Source organism: Panulirus ornatus, chromosome 59 (assembly GCF_036320965.1).
Source record: "Panulirus ornatus isolate Po-2019 chromosome 59, ASM3632096v1, whole genome shotgun sequence".
Taxonomy (NCBI): domain Eukaryota; kingdom Metazoa; phylum Arthropoda; class Malacostraca; order Decapoda; family Palinuridae; genus Panulirus; species Panulirus ornatus.
In genome coordinates, this window is record NC_092282.1 from 6,554,981 (window position 1) to 6,571,440 (window position 16,460).

Consider the following 16,460-nt stretch of genomic DNA (forward strand, 5'->3'; position numbering starts at 1 on the left):
ATAGTTCGCCAAGATAGAAAAAATATATATATTCGAAACACAAAGAATAGGAAATTAGACGAATGAATTTTGGAGTAAAATCTGTAAATGTTAACAATGGTGGATGCAAATGTTTATCGTGGCCTTAAGGTATTGATCATGTCCATTCCTAGACGTATCTGTGCCGTTGCTTTCAATTACTCTTACTGAGGAATCATTCCATAAGCCATCAATCTTGAACCAAAAAAAAATGAGCTTTTGCCTCATTCGAACCTAACCTGTTTGCCTGTGTGTGTGATCTCGGATCAAACTAACCTTGGACAGGTGTTCAGATCGAGGTTATCAAAGCGATATGTCTTAGTACCTGTGTCAGCTCACCTCTTAAGCTTCTCATTTCTAAACTGAACAAGTTTATACAGTATTTGTTCCTCATTGCCGGTAATTATCTTGCTTCCTCGCAACCGAACTCTCTCCATTTCCATCTCTCCTTTAAGTCGGGTGACCAAAACTGAACATGATATTCAAGGAGGCAACGCAGTAGTGAAACATAAACCGAGGACCTGGGTTCGAAACGGGGAACCTGGTTTTGTAGGACGATCCTACGGGAGAACCTACATCCAAGGACCATCCTGACTGCGCTGTTAAATACCACTTCTTGGACTCAGGTCATTTTCAACTTTCCGCCTCACTCACACATGGATCGAGGGCGTTCACTCCACATACACATAACCTCGCCATATCACACACACACACACACACCACACAATTACACTCGGCAACAACACACACAACAACTCTTCGCGACTACATTTTCTTGCGGGGCGGGAGCACAGTAAACTAGCTCGGCCTTTGGCAACATCTAATCGTAAGTTCTCCTAAGTACTTTCATCCAACTCTCTCTCTCTCCCATACTCCCTCACTCCTCCACGCAGCGCTTGCTTCTGAGTGCGTGTCCACAATGACGACTTTGCGACGGTACACCTAAAAAGCCCAGCGCTGCCTGAGTGGCGCCCGATACACTTGCGGGTGCAGCCCGAGTGTAAACACAGGTAATGTCGGCATATTTACACTCTTCTCTTGCAGTCTTAGCGGCCTTCGGGTCTCGCTCCCGAGGCAAACACTAAAGTGGGAGGAACATAACACTGGGAGGAGGTTACTGGACGCATACACACACACTATATATATATATATATATATATATATATATTATATATATATATATATATATATATATCCCTGGGGATAGGGAAGAAAGAATACTTCCCACGTATTCCCTGCGTGTGGAAGGAGACTAAAATGGGAGGGAGCGGAGGCTGGAAGTTCTCCCCTCCCATTTTTTACTTTTCCATAAAAAAGGAACAGAACGGGGCCAAGTGAGGATATTCCCTCTAAGACTCAGTCCTCTGTTCTTAACGCTACCTTGCAAATGCAGGAAATAAATATTTACGAAAAAAAAAAAATATAACGGCAAATCATTCTCTTCCAAACTAAACTGGACAAGTAAGAGACCTCAAATCACCTTCAAATCTGATACCACTTGATATAATTGACCCTCTCCCCATTTTATACATTAGAGAATTATACCACTCTGAAATCACAGGCGCGTTATAGCCTTTAGCTTCGATGTAATTGCTGGCCAGCTACGAGGACCTGTATGATTCCATCTAAATAATCCACACGCATTATAGATCATAGATTTGAGACGTATAATCTTTTATTATCTGCTTCTCCTCGTCATCCACGTGACAGTAGCCTGTAACTCACACACACTAGGGGGAAAAAAAAAAGAAACGGTAATTGCCACCGAACCAGTAGGATGGCATTATAAATTAAAGTCTTGAGAATATAACTCTTATGTGCATGATAGCAGAGGCACTAGTTGGCTGTAAACAAGCCTATGATCATTGTGAGTGTAGAAAAGTAACTTCATAAGTATGACAATAGATACTATTATAAGTACTTTTATAAGTGTCTCTTGCTATCATATATATATATATATATATATATATATATATATATATATATATATATATATATATATATATACACCAGCGTTACCTCCCATCCACCATGCGTGCTGGCTGGCTGTACAAGAACGCGCCCATCACCACTCCTGCTTGCCCAGTTGCACCTCCCACAGCAAATTGGGAAACAATCAAGGTACATCTCTAGATCAACCGCGCGACCCTCTTCCCGAACTCAAGTGAAGCCGCGGTTCATCACTGCTTCTCTCACACACCTGATATATATATATATATACGCTACCTCGCTGGCGCGGGAGACAGCGACAAAGCAAAATAGATAAATCCTTCTCTCTCGAATATTGAGAGGTCTATTGTCTTAAGTTTCAAAGGGGATTCGGAACGTGGTCTGATTCGTGGTCTAAACGAAGAAGTTTTGACAAGATTATTCGGATGGGGAAATTCGAAGCAGTGAATTTCACGAAGGCTATAGAGAAATTTTCCTATGAATGAGAATTTACCACGGAAGGGCCAGGGGTAGTTTTTTTTTTTTTTTAATCTTGATAAAAAAAAGGCAGAAAAAAGATTTAGGATTGACAGGATTAGAATAAATGATTCAAAATATAAACAGACCGAACGAACTACATCGGCTCATAATGACACGTCGAGCCCTTATTGATCACGAGGATAGGACAACTTGAATATAACGGGTGTTTGACCTGACCCTTAATTAAGAGTTAGGTCAATTTTCAGGCCATCATGGCCATGGGCCGATGCGTTGTGCCCAAAGACTTTAAAAACCATCATGGTCAAGGATTGTCCCGTCGTGCTCAAGAGTAGCACCACAGTGTTCAATGGGTTCGAGGCATTGTTGGAGGTGGTATGAGAACATGTAAAGACTGCAGCAGCAGGACGCTCCTTAATGAGGGCAAGACACGGCAGATCAGAGAGTGATGAGGAAAGAAGAGACAGTTGTAACCTCACTATAGGGGTAATTTCAAGTCCAGTGCGGAAAATGGGAGGCAGGTTGAGCATTCTGAAGGTATCTGTGATTAATGGTCCTACAAGTCTGTTTAAGGTACACACACAAAATAGTCTAGATCCTACCGAGTGCAAGACGCCCCCATCAATATATAGGATCTGATACGGTATTTGAGAAGACGACGTCGTTATAAACCATAGAGAATCGCCATTTAAATCCTGCATTGATAACGATACTGAACATTCATTTCTAGATTTGATTGATGGTGTGTTTCAATCCTGCCATGTAAAAGTGGATGGATAGGTTTTAATCGTACTAAGTTAGCCAAGGGTTACTTCTGGGATGCAGTAAGCCAAGTGGTACTTGTGGGGCTTCAGTAAACGAAGGGCCATTTGTGGAATTTAACAAGCCAAGGGTTACTTGTGGGTTGCATTAAGAATATTACATTATCCATCTAGTTTGGATTTTTCCGAGAGATACGAAAAGATAAGAAAACTTGTCCATATAACTTAATTTCTTCTAACTTCTCAGTTTGCTAGACTTAGAGTATATTTTCTATGGCACTAAATGTCTCCCCTTTCTCCAGCCATATATGTAGAGTCTTCTCTTCCTCCATCTACACATCTGCCTAGCCCTCTCTTCCTCCATCTACACATCTGCCTAGCCCTCTCTTCCTCCATCTAAACATCTGCCTAGCCCTATCTTCCTCCATCTACACATCTGCCTAGCCCTATCTTCCTCCATCTACACATCTGCCTAGCCCTCTCTTCCTCCATCTACACATCTGCCTAGCCCTCTCTTCCTCCATCTACACATCTGCCTAGCCCTATCTTCCTCCATCTACACATCTGCCTAGCCCTATCTTCCTCCATCTACACATCTGTCCAGCCCTATCTTCCTCCATCTACACATCTGTGCATCCTTCTCTTCCTCCATCTCCACGAATGCCCTCAGCGTGAGCAAGGTTTCCCTTCATAACCCAAGTATCAAAGTAACTTGCTAGATCTTCCTCATTATAAACGATCTTTCCCAACACCAATTATCTCTAATCTGTAGAATCTTCCTCTCTTCATAGGCGTGTGTTTATTTGTATAGACACTCAGACTTCGGCTTGTCCATCATAATCTATACACTATGTCTATAGCTCCCGTGGTATAGAAGTTAGCGTTGCTGACTATGATTCACACTCATACACACACCCATATGGTTTCGAACTCTGGATTTAGGCAGTCAGCCAACCCTCATCATTTCCACTTACGTCGTTAGTTTTCGATGAAAAACCTTGGTCTGGAGAAGTGAAAATTGAAAAAGATTACTACTTTGCCGGCGTTGAAATCACCAAACGCACCAAGAAAAAAAAAATTCTCTTTCATCGGAATTTACTGGGAAAAATTTAAGATAGATGAGAGATTATATTAGAATCAATATACCTGAAGATTGCAGTGGGAGTGTAAGTAAATTACAGTTTTAATATTCATCGTTAATGTATAACAATTTGTGAACGTTCGATCCTGATCATACACCTTTTTGGTATACGTTAAGATCATATATATACATATATATATATATATATATATATATATATATATATATTCCTACGAGTCCACGGGGAAAATGAAACTCATAGGAATATCTTGATCACGCGCAAAATTGTGATACTTTCCTATATATATATGTATATATATATACACACACACGCGTGTGTGTGTTATAGACAAACGCATATGGCTTATCACGAGTCGATGACAATGTTTTTTCAGGTGTACACCACAAGAGCGTCACAACAAACGTACACATTCCCTAGCCTTTACATCTATGGAGGACCAGGTTCTCAAAAGGCTTGATGGAATTATCCCTTTTCTTCTGTGGCAATGAAAGAGAGGTCTCTCTCTCTCTCTCTCTCTCTCTCTCTCTCTCTCTCTCTCTCTCTCTCTGATTGACAGGATAGTTGGCAACCCCCCAATCAAGCCTGCCAACACCGAGGTATTCAACCATCGTAGAAATTATGTATATACAAAAAAAAAAAAAAATACTTATGCCTTAAATCTTGTATTGGGATAAATTCTCTTAAATTCGTTGAGTAATGGCGAAATTTTATGGACTGTTTAATTCTGCACAAATTCTTCAACACGGTTTAACACTGGAGAGAAGTCATGCGAAAATTTATGCCTAGGGTAGAAATTTGCCAATGAATTCATCTAAGCTTAAAGCTTTTTTTTTTGTCATTGTTTAAAAAAAAAAAGGTAATCAAGTTCAAAAAAGTAATTAGAAGCTCAAACACGATAATCGATAGTTTCAAAAAAGATAATCAGAAAATTATTGAATAATCTAATAACCACCCAAGGATTCTGACTGTTGGCGAGTAGATTTTTAAATAAAGATATTCACGTAGAAAATAGATGGAGAAATTTGGGTAAAAGAACACAAGACGGATTTCTGCCCACGAACGCTGCAAGGTGACGTCACTCTACAGGTGCCCGGTGGCGCACGCCTTTTTCCACCGTTCGCAAACATGATCCGACATTTGTAAACACTGGCCGGTGATCTAATGGTCTACAATCGATTAAAAAGTGACAGTTTCGTTGCCGCTTTGTTGGCATGGGCGCGTCCGCTACCTTACTTGTGATTGGTCGTCGGGTTATGTAAACCGCGAAGTGGTTGGCTGATTTAAGACGATGCTGGCCCTTACACCCCATCCTCCACCACCACTCCTGTGGACGAAGGGGGGAAGGGAAGGGAAGATGGTTTGGTACGTGGGCGGTGAAGCAGAGAGAGAGAGAGAGAGAGAGAGAGGGAATCAGGGATGGTAGAGAAAAGTGGATAATACACAGGGAGACGGGAGATAAGACTTGTGGGAGCGAGGGTAGAACAAAGCGAGGGCAGACAAGATAAGAGTTCGGTAGAGGAAGACTGACAAAATCCACTTCCAAAGCTCCGTATCTAGCGTTCGAGACTCGCTCGAAGTCTCGGGTCAGCCAGAGACTTAGTGTCCCCCCTCACCGAAGTAGCGGGTGTGGAGCCCATCAACGAGGCGCTGAAGGGCGCCCAACTGTACAGGGAAGTTCTTAAGAATCACCCGAAGCAAAGATGCAGACACGATTGACTATGCTCTGAGCGATACTGTTCCATGTCTTGATGAACCTTTGAGAAAAAGAGTTCATTCGGAGACCAATATGAGCTCGGGGTTCAACTTCTGTTATGTCATGCCCTTCAGATGAGATTAGGAAGCCCCTTTTTTAAAGTATAATGTAAATACTGTCGTCATAATGATGACGTATTCTTAAACTCTGATCCTAATCCTTCCTGGGATGTTTACATGACAGATAAGGAGTGCGCTAAGACATCATCAGAACTCCATCAGGTCTCGACAATCCCTAAATCACAGTTACGCCCTCCGCCGTATCCTTTCCAGCAAATGGGACTATTCTATAAGGCATGAGGACCGCATCATCCAGCCCCCTCCTCTACCACCACACGGGTTGTGCGTAATGACAGAGCGGCACAAACCAGCGTATCAGGAAAGAGGATTTAAGAAACCCCGACCATGAAAACCAATGCCAGGTCAGAGACAACAGCCTGTTAATGCCTTTCAGACGGTCTTACGAGAGTGCTTATCGAAAGGAAGATTCGCCAGCAGAATCCGAAAAAGGAAAGTCCTTCTCTTAATGAACATGATGAGGTAAAGTTCTTTTCTTCGTGGGTTCCATTGTAATATTCACTGGACTCCGAGTCTCTTGACAGTGTTCAAGTCTTGTATTTGTCATGGGTAAACCATAAGAGACGGACAGACAAACGCCAGACTGAGTTCTTCCTATATAACCTAATGCTGCATTGAGGCAGTCCTCCCTATCGTGCATCTCCGAAATTACCACTGGACGCTATACGTCACCAACAAATAGGTCTGTACTTAATAGGGGTGTGTCTGGCAGGTTATCAGTACGGGTTATATATAATACAGGTCCAGGTTAACTCCCCTGGGGTACACCACTAATTACTCGACTCCATCTGGACATAGATAGAAGCCTCGCCAACTACCACTTGCTGGCGCCGGACTTGCACCGAACCTTCAATTCATTCTGAGAAATTACTTTAGTTACTTTACGCTGGTCGTTTCCACAGTAAACGTAATTGAGGAACGGCGCGAAAGGAGCTACGAAAGAACACTGCTGAACCACACACACAAGAACGTCATCATCTTTCCAGGTCTTTCACGGTTAAATGTAAGACCTCTTGATGCCACTTTGCTCTGGCATTCGAGCAAGTCACCTGCTCCTTCCTCTACATCGGATTTGCCACAGTGATAAAATCAACGACTATATTCTCTAAAAATCTCTAATAGATTAAGTCTTAACTTCTATATTCTCTGGACTCTGAGTAGAATTAAATTTCACCTCTTGATGACTGAACTGCTTCCAGTTACCCTTGAAATCGGAAAGTAATACGACATTTGTGCAAGCAAGCCGGGTGCATCTCGCAGGATAGAATGTCACGTATTGCATTAAACGCAGACACACCTTCCGGTCGCTGGATATACCGCTAATGTATCCGGCCTTAGCTAAGGATCCAGCGTTTTCATTTTCCTCTCTCTTTCCTTCCTTCCAAGACTGTTTTCATTCACTAGTTATGCGAGGTCTGTGTCTTAAGCGTCTCTCTCTCACTTGTCTTGATGATGTAACGATTCGCTACCTGGAGAGAGAGAGAGAGAGAGAGAGAGAGAGAGAGAGAGAGAGAGGCCTCACAACCCACCCAGATTCAGGCACTCCAAACAAAGCGCTCTCTCTCTCTCTCTCTCTCTCTCTCTCTCTCTCTCTCTCTCTCTCTCTCTCTCTCTCTCTCTCTCTCTCTCTCTCTCAACACTCGCACTTCACCTGACCTCCGGGAGCTCATGAGCGCCGAGAAGCGCGACGTGTCGGACAAAGCGTCCCTCAGAGCTGCTCCCACCGCCGCCACCACCACCACCTCCTCCTCCTCCACCGTCGTGAACGTAAGGAAGCCGAGGACAAAAGACTGGCGTCTTTACGCTACCATGACGCCCGAGGGTGACCGCTGAATCCCTTGACCCCGTTCGAACACACACACACACACACACACACAAAAGACCCCCTTTGAGAACGCGGTAAGAATACGCCCCTTCAGAAGACTAGCACATACTCCTCTCTCCTCTTGTTCTTCCTCTTCCTCCCTCTTCTTTTCTTCCTTCCTCCTTCTTCCTTCCATCCTTGCGAGTCACTATACTTTGAGTCACAAGACTCCACAACTAAAGTGCGACTCCCTCACGACCCGGCCCAAGACTCCACCAGAACTCGTCTCTCTCTCTCTCTCTCTCTCTCTCTCTCTCTCTCTCTCTCTCTCTCTCTCTCTCTCTCTCTCTCGAGGTGAGTCAGCGCCTGACAGTCATGAATTAGGTTTAATTAGAACTCTTGAGAAAATACCTCGATTTTTCTCCCTCTCAAGAGATTCTTATCAGCCAAGAGCTTTGTCCGGAGATGTGGTTCGTTTATATACATTTTTGTGTGTTTCTTCCATTACCTTGTATTTCAAGATCCTCAAAAGTTGATTACAGGGATTAAAAAAGGCTTTTCATTTCGTCTTTTTTTTTCCTCCTCAAAGACCTTTTTTTAAATCCTTCGTCGTGTGATCTGTTTCACTCCGTGTTAGTCTATTTGTATGATGTATATTTTTCTTTTATTGTCACTGGAAGACAACCATTCAAAAGACTTTGGAAATATCTTTTTCTTTCTGCTCTTATTTCTCTCCTCCTCTTTCCTAGATTCTATCGAATGATTTACGCTTCAGGGGTGTACTCCCAAGCGAATATGCTTTGCATATTACGAGAACTCCAAAGAATGGAAAGAGGGAGAGAGAGAGAGAGAGAGAGAGAGAGAGAGAGAGAGAGAGAGAGAGAGAGAAATGTTCTACTCTAATTCATGGCCTTACTTATCTTCCATTTGTTACAGGCGAATATTTCAAAGAGAAGCAAGAAACTGATCGAGGAGGAAGAAAAAAGATTAAGGAGAGATGAAGAAAGCAGGAAAAGGGAAGAAAAAACGAAACAAAAAAGAAAAAGTAGCGACGTAGTAGAACTAATAGTAGTAGTAGGACTACTTTGTCGTTGCCCTTAAGGTTGTACTGTCGTGTCGTCGTGCTCAAGGGTCGCACCGTCGTGCTCAAGAGATGTAATGCATTTAGAGACGTGGACTGTTGTCACACAGAGGAATGCAAGTACCAACAGATCAGTGGGTCCCTTCGAGACATTTCGAGACTAAGAGAAGATAAGAGACATACAGTTCCTCGCGTCATATGTAACTTGTATATGTACACTGATCCAGGAGATACCCAACAGGCGTCCTCAGGATATAAGCCTGCCAGTTGGGTAGAATCATCTCCTTTGTTTTGTTCAACACTTGAATGCGTTCGTAGAACTGCATTGAATGTGTACAGACCCTGAACCAAGTGTCTGCAAACCCTAACATACATCTGCAGACCCAAAGCAAGTATCTATAAACCCAAATAAATCATCTAGAGACTATGACAAAATATCTATAAACCCAAACAAAATATCTACAGACTCGAGCCAATGTACTTGCAAAGCCAGAGAAATTATCTGCAGATATAGTCTATAGCTCTCTGTCAGGCGTCTTATCTTTATATCCTCTTATCTCTCGTTCATTAGCGTAACCAAAGCGACACGACTCGTCCATAAGTCATCCAGCTGCAGATAATGAGTTGGTTAACATCTTGTTTTTTTCTCATAGGGTCACTCCTCATACGTGGTAACATTTCTCATTCATTTTATTGACACTCGAGCTGCATATTGCAGGGTCCTACATTGAACTCGCCTCCCTCAGGGAGTATATAGATGACCAATTTTGACAACACTCGGTTTGATTATCGTGCGTAAGATAAACTAATTTTGATTCTCCTTTCGTCTGTTTTAAATCAAGCAAGTCTTAGAAATGTTGCGATTCTAGACCATACTTGTTTTTGTGCGTCTTTGAAAACATAGGTTCGTGGAATTGATTCGTATTTGCCTAACAAAAATACTGGGAGAGAGAGAGAGAGAAAGAAAGAGGGACTGTCAAGACAGATGTGTATATATTCACGTACATATACATGAGCGCTGCGGGAGCCTTATAGAAGGCGAATGCATGTGTGCATGTACATATACGTGAGCACTGCGGGGGCACTACAGAAGGAGAACCGGGTGGAGGAAGGTAGAGATGAAGACACATAATCATGAAGACATCTTAATCCACAACAACCAGGTAAGCAATCGTCGCCTCCCACCTCACAATATGTAAACAAACACGGGTTGCAACACCCTCCTCCTCCTCCCACGGATCAGAGAGGCGTCAACAACGAATTAGCGGAGCTCTATGAAATGTACCCAAGAAAGTGTGTGGTGTGTGTGTTGAGACCTGGAGTTCTTGGTTGTGAAGGCTTCGCGAGTATTTGCTTTCCTCCCTCACCACAAGCATACCTACGTGGTGGTAGAGTTAGTCTGCAAGAGGATGACTGTTTTACAAGAGTGTTGTTATATGGACACACACACATACCTTCCAACAGCCATATCTACCCACCGATCTTAAAGTCTTCCATTTACATCTACCTACGAGTAAGTACTCTCACTCCTGTTCTAAGCCTGTTTACATATCCACTTATATGAACTCTCATCTATACATGTATTCATATGTATAACTGTACCTACCACTATTCACACTAGTATTCTCGTAACCATTTGCCCTCGCTACTTCATTTTCTCTTCTCTCTCCAACACACTATCATCATATTCCTCCTCTAACCACCGTCAGTCTCCATGACATTTAACTCTTTCTCGTTCCCTCTTCACCAACACCAGGAGCCAAAGGAGGAAGAGAAGGAACAACAACAACAAGACGTCATTCCTCATTCTCTCTCATCACAGTCTTAGTCCTCCTAATCTCCCCCATCACCTCACCCATGTTCCTTTTGCACCCAGACTCCCAAATCGTCACACTCCTGCAGGCCTGCGAATCTGAATTGCCTTCATTCTCCATGTTTATACCCAGTCAAGTTTGTGTATGTGTGTGTGTGTGTGTGTGTGTGTGTGTGTAGTCAACCTTCCCTGACCGACTACCTTTGTTTACATACCCGAGGCATAAGGGCCTCCCAGGGCGGCCATTGTTTACCCCCAAGGCCCCTGAGCTAAGCTGTTGATACCACCTCATTTGGACTTATTTACGAAGACGTTGATGACCCCAGTCCTAAGCCTGTTAGCAGGGGGGTAGTTTATCAGCAGACAAATTTGTTGATTTTCTACGTCATGTTGCGTATGTGGGGGGTTAAGAGACGCATGGCGTAGTGGGTGTGGATGGAGTGGTGGTTTGTGGCGGGGAAAGGGAGGGCTGGAGGAGGAGGTTGGGGGAGGGAATGAAGAGGTGTTTGTGGTGGAGAGGGTAGAGGGGTGAATGAAGTGATGTCTGCGGGAGGGTAGAGGGGTGAATGAAGTGGTGTTTGCGGTGGGGTAGGAGTGATGAGAGGGGTGAATGAAGTGGTGTTTGCGGTGGGGAAGGAATGGCTGAAGGAAAAGGGGAAGTGAAGTGGTATTTGTGACGGGGGAAGGAAGGTCTGGAGGAGGAGGGTGGGGAGGCAATGAAGTGGTCTTTGTGGTGGGGAAAGAAAGGCATTAGAAGGGTGAACGAAGTGGGGTATCTAGTGGGAAGACAGAAATGGAAGGTGTTTGAATTAAGGGAAAAAAAAACTAGGAGTAAAAGAAGTGACATTCCTCAAGCTTTATGTGGGTTTATCCTCTCTCTCTCTCTCTCTCTCTCTCTCTCTCTCTCTCTCTCTCCCCCCCCCCCCCCCCCCCCATCGCAAGCGCTGGTAAACCCACCACCACAAAGAGAGTCCGGCTCAGTAAACACCTTTGATCGTGGGCGGCTCACGCCCCAACACCCGCAGTCCACTCACGCCCTCAACTTCGAGGGGCGTCCTCGAGGTTCAAATTAGGCCCTTAATGACCTCTCTGGAAGTGTCAGTCCTCGAGACTTTGAGTGCGTGACGTCACGGAGGCACGGGGTGATCAGCTGACGCGCGTGAGAGGCCACAACACGTGCACGCAAGAGGCCAACGAGAGGACCAGACAGACTCGTAGCTATTGACGTGATATCAGGCGCGAGTCTTTTATACACACATTTCTCTTTTTCCTGTGGGAAGCATAGCACTGTGTTTGTCCTGTATATGGAAATAAGAGGGCTTGTATGCACACGCACGCACACACATATATATCATATATACACAAGTCAAATGTATGCACAGTGTGTGTGTGTTAGTATACATGTATATGTGGAGGTGTCTTGCACGTGTGGTGTTTTTTGTGAGCACATATGTGTGATTTCTAGTTATGAGTTGTATAACTACGGGGAGAGAGTTTTATACTCATGTTGCCCCGTCTCTTAATATATGTTCAATATCTCAACTACTATATGTGCTATGTACTCGCGTGCGTGTATATATATATATATATATGGGAGAACAGCGATCTGAATTTGACACTTGTTTTCGGACGCATTATATTCGGTACTGGCGCATTCATCGAATGGAATCTCAAATATTCACATATGTGATGAATCTCCCTCACCACCACTACACTTACGCCGCCAGTAAACCCCTATGACGTAATCAAGGTCCTTACACGAACGCTGAAGCGTCAGCGGATTACGAAGAAAGAGCGTTCGTGACATCCCCAAACGAAGAGACGAACCTACCCTTACCCTCCCGCCCCTTAGACAAACGTAACCATCATTAATGACAATCAGGCAGTTGGGTGAACGAGCGAGTGGGCAGTTTATTGGTCTTGTTCAACAGCCTGTGTAACGAGTGTCATCAGTAAGAGGGTAATTACTGATGGTAATCCGTTCCTCCCCTCCGACTGGTGGTTCCGACTGCCTTAGTAGTTCTTGTGGCTGCAGAGTGTGAGTGGAGGCGGGGGTGTGCGACTTGCGACTGGTGGGTGGAAGTGGGTGCGACTGGTAGGTGGAGAGACTGGTATGTGGTAGAGGAGCGTCTGGTAGATGGAGGGATCAAGTCGTGGTGGAGGTGCAAGAGGCATCGATAATGCCTCGTCTACATATTTTAACAGAAAAGTAAGCACGTTTCTCCGTGTGCAACACACACACACACCCAATGTCAGGGCAACCCACTCCTTTGTTGAAGACGTGCAAAACATGCCATCAGCGCGGCTCAACACCGTCTCGTCACCAAACTGGCAACTCATGCAAGACGTCGCGTTAATAGCCTTCACAACTCACTTTCCCTTCTGTACAACAGCATCAGGTTCTCCGGGATCATTAACGAGAATCTTCGGCACAGGTTGTGTTTGCGCTGAGCAATCAAGTGCCTAATGACTTTTGGTTAATTAATTCGATGAGTTCTAATGACTTCTTTCCATTAGACTGATTTTGAGAGTATAATTGAGTCTGTAATGTTTATCACATTCTCGTCCTACAAGGTACTATAGCCAGAGGGCCGCGCCCTTGGAGGCAGTGTCCTGATATGCCCGAAGTTGTCAACGAGACCCAAGATCCTTTGAGACCTCCAGGGGCGTTGGGTGGGGGACAGGACAGAGATAAACGCCTCTGAGGACTTCTTATTCCTGAAGGTGGATGACAAGCGCTGATGGTGGGGTTCGTGGTAATGCTGTGGATGAGTTACTGGTGTGGGGTCGATGATGTGGTTTGAGATAGGTTATTCTGGTGGGTTTGGTGTGGTTAGTATTGGTGTGGATGGTGGGGGTTTGTGTGGTTATTGGGGTGGATATGGCGTGGTTGGGTACTCATTGCTGTGGGGTGGTTGATGGGGTTTGAGATGGTTACTGGAGTGGATTGGTGGACTAGTTAGGTGGGGATTGAAATAGTGTTGTGGGTTAGTGGCTTATTCAGCACATGGGAAGGACAGATAACCGATGACTTGAGGGGTCTAAGACGAAGCTACTTGCTCGTGGACAGTAACATAAGCCAGCGTTCCTAATCGACATAGATGGAGGCAGGATAGTGACGGAGGCAGCAGGATAGTAAAGCATAAGGATCCTGGTAAGTGGAATTGGTGCTGTGGTTAAAGTAATAAATCGTTGAGGATGGGTTGGTGATGTGCCTGATGTGAGGTGGCAAATGTAGCAGGAAATGTCGAGTATGATGTAGCTAATGCGAGGTTACTGATGTGGTAGATTAGTGTTGATGTTGTGGTTGATAGGAGCTTAATGTGGTAATATATGAACAGCTCTTCCTAGACAGAAACAATAGAAATCGATCAGTGGCTTTGATTACAAGATGAGACATGAAACCAGATGCCCCTCTGGCCTTAGAGCCTCATTAAACACACATACACACACTCCACACATACACTCTACACACACCAGCACACAGTCCATACACACACACACACTCTCCACACACATTCTCGTAACCTTCACTGCTCTCCGTTCGATATCTGTGCTTCTTGCCCCCATCATTCTTCACGTTATCTGCCCCAAATGCCGTACTTGTCAGACGAATTTGAATTCGTTCACATTTTCATAATTTAATGGCTGGCGGTGAGCGAACAAAAAAAATACGATAAAAACAAATTATTTGCATGATGCTAAATCAACTTGGCAGGTTTAAAACGAAAGTATTTCGCCTATTGTATCTCTATTTAGGCTGTAACGACTTGAACTAAAAGATACTGGTTATCTTAAAGATACCAATACTTCTAATACCATTACTAAACGCCAATATTCTAATGCGATATCCAATACTATCCAAATATCGATGCTTTAATGGAATACTGAAAGAAAGACGAATATTCTAATGTGGAGATGAATCCCTTTCAAATACTAAGATATTCTTTTATGTGTAAGTAGCCTTAATAATTAGGTCTGTCTGCCTGGTCTCTACAATCACACATAAAAATATGTAAATTTGTCCAGATATTCTACACTGCAATGAGGTTGACACATCAGGACGTACATAAACATGACAAGGTTGACATAGACACACACAAACCTCTGAGGTATCCATGCATCACCTTGTTTATCAAAAGAAAAATTGTCCTCGCAAAATTTGTCCTTGCAAGTTTGACCTCGCATAATTGTCCTCGCAAATTTCACGCAGTTTATGATTATAGTTTTATTATAAACGAGGCATCGTAAAGTTGATTCATCAAAAAATTGTATCTTCAGAAATTTTACGCCATTGAATTAACTCAATGGAATATATCTATATATATATACGTATGAGAATATAGAAACGCATATAGAAGACACAGAAGCACAGTATTAGAAAACAAATGATACAAATCACAGGATTAAAGCAATTATATATAACTTGACAATTACCGTCCTATTCTTGGGTACTTAGCAAACTACTGCGTCACATAATTACCGTGTGGCTGACTGCTGGCAACTTGATGCTTGGTAAGGCCTTTCTCACGTTTGTTTCTTCCCGTCCACCACCAAGCTTTAGACCTCTTTGCCTCTTCATGTCTTTCCTATAACACTTGCCATCACCTTCTACTCTGGAAATAAAAAAAAAATACCATAAGAAATATATGAAGCTATGAATTCGAAGGAAAGGTAAAAATAAGACTGGGAGAAAAAAAAAAATTTATCTTAGATTACAAGAATCGTTAATTGTCGTAGATTTGCATAAACGAAGCATCTTTGATAGGACGAAGGGTACGTGGCTAAGGGGTAGGTGGAGGCAAGCATAAAGCCCTCATACTACCTCAGCAAGAGACGCGAAAGAGAGAAAGAGACATTATAGACACCAAGGAGAGAGAGAGAGAGAGAGAGAGAGAGAGAGAGAGAGAGCGATCTGGATGGGATCAGATGCTGTACATTGTGCCCGGATGACGCTTGTTAAGGATCATCGAAGCACATTTATCCCACCGCCTTAGATCCTTCGTGGCCAGTACGACCATGAGACGCTTTCATCCCTGATATGTTCCGTTCCCTGGCACGTCTCTATCATATCTCAATCTCTCTCTCTCTTCCTCTTAGTCTCATAGCACGAACCAGCATCGAGATAATTCGAAGCAGATGGGCAGGAATGGGGATCACATAATAGGCGAACTGCTAGAGGGCCTCGTAATCACTTGTAACAGGTTCAAGGTTAACTACCAGTTATTTGACCGGCTGGTGCCCGGCAAGCAATGCTACGTTTCATACCTACGTCTTCCTCACACAGCTTCCCTCCTCCTCCTCCTCCTCCTCCTCCTCCAGTTCCCTCTAACCACTGCCTTTCCGCACCACCTAACCAGAGCGTCATAGTGGAATGGTTAAGCCACCCCATTCACGCTAATAACCATACGGCTTAATACATCCATGGTGGAAAATAGCCATCTTACCTCTGTCACATCTGTGAATGTCACATATGGATTTTGAGAGTAATCTAACGAGGTAATTAATATCTTTCGTGTAATTTGTGTAACTGATACTGAACGATAGTGCAAGGTGGCAATTCAATCACCGTGCACATATAATGTCATTGTCACTAATGTGAATAGATGCACACACACACTAC

The 16,460-nt window shown here is 43.7% G+C and overlaps 1 protein-coding gene across 2 annotated transcripts in view; it reads right to left on the reverse strand.

Annotated features, from left to right (window-relative positions):
• LOC139767298 (discoidin domain-containing receptor 2-like) overlaps positions 1-16,460 on the reverse strand; it is a 119,054-nt gene that overhangs the window by 59,120 nt on the left and 43,474 nt on the right. For both annotated transcript variants that reach the window (XM_071696507.1, XM_071696508.1), the window contains exon 2: positions 15,321-15,453. The gene's annotated coding sequence lies outside the window, so the exon portion shown is untranslated. The remainder of the gene's footprint in view (positions 1-15,320; positions 15,454-16,460) is intronic.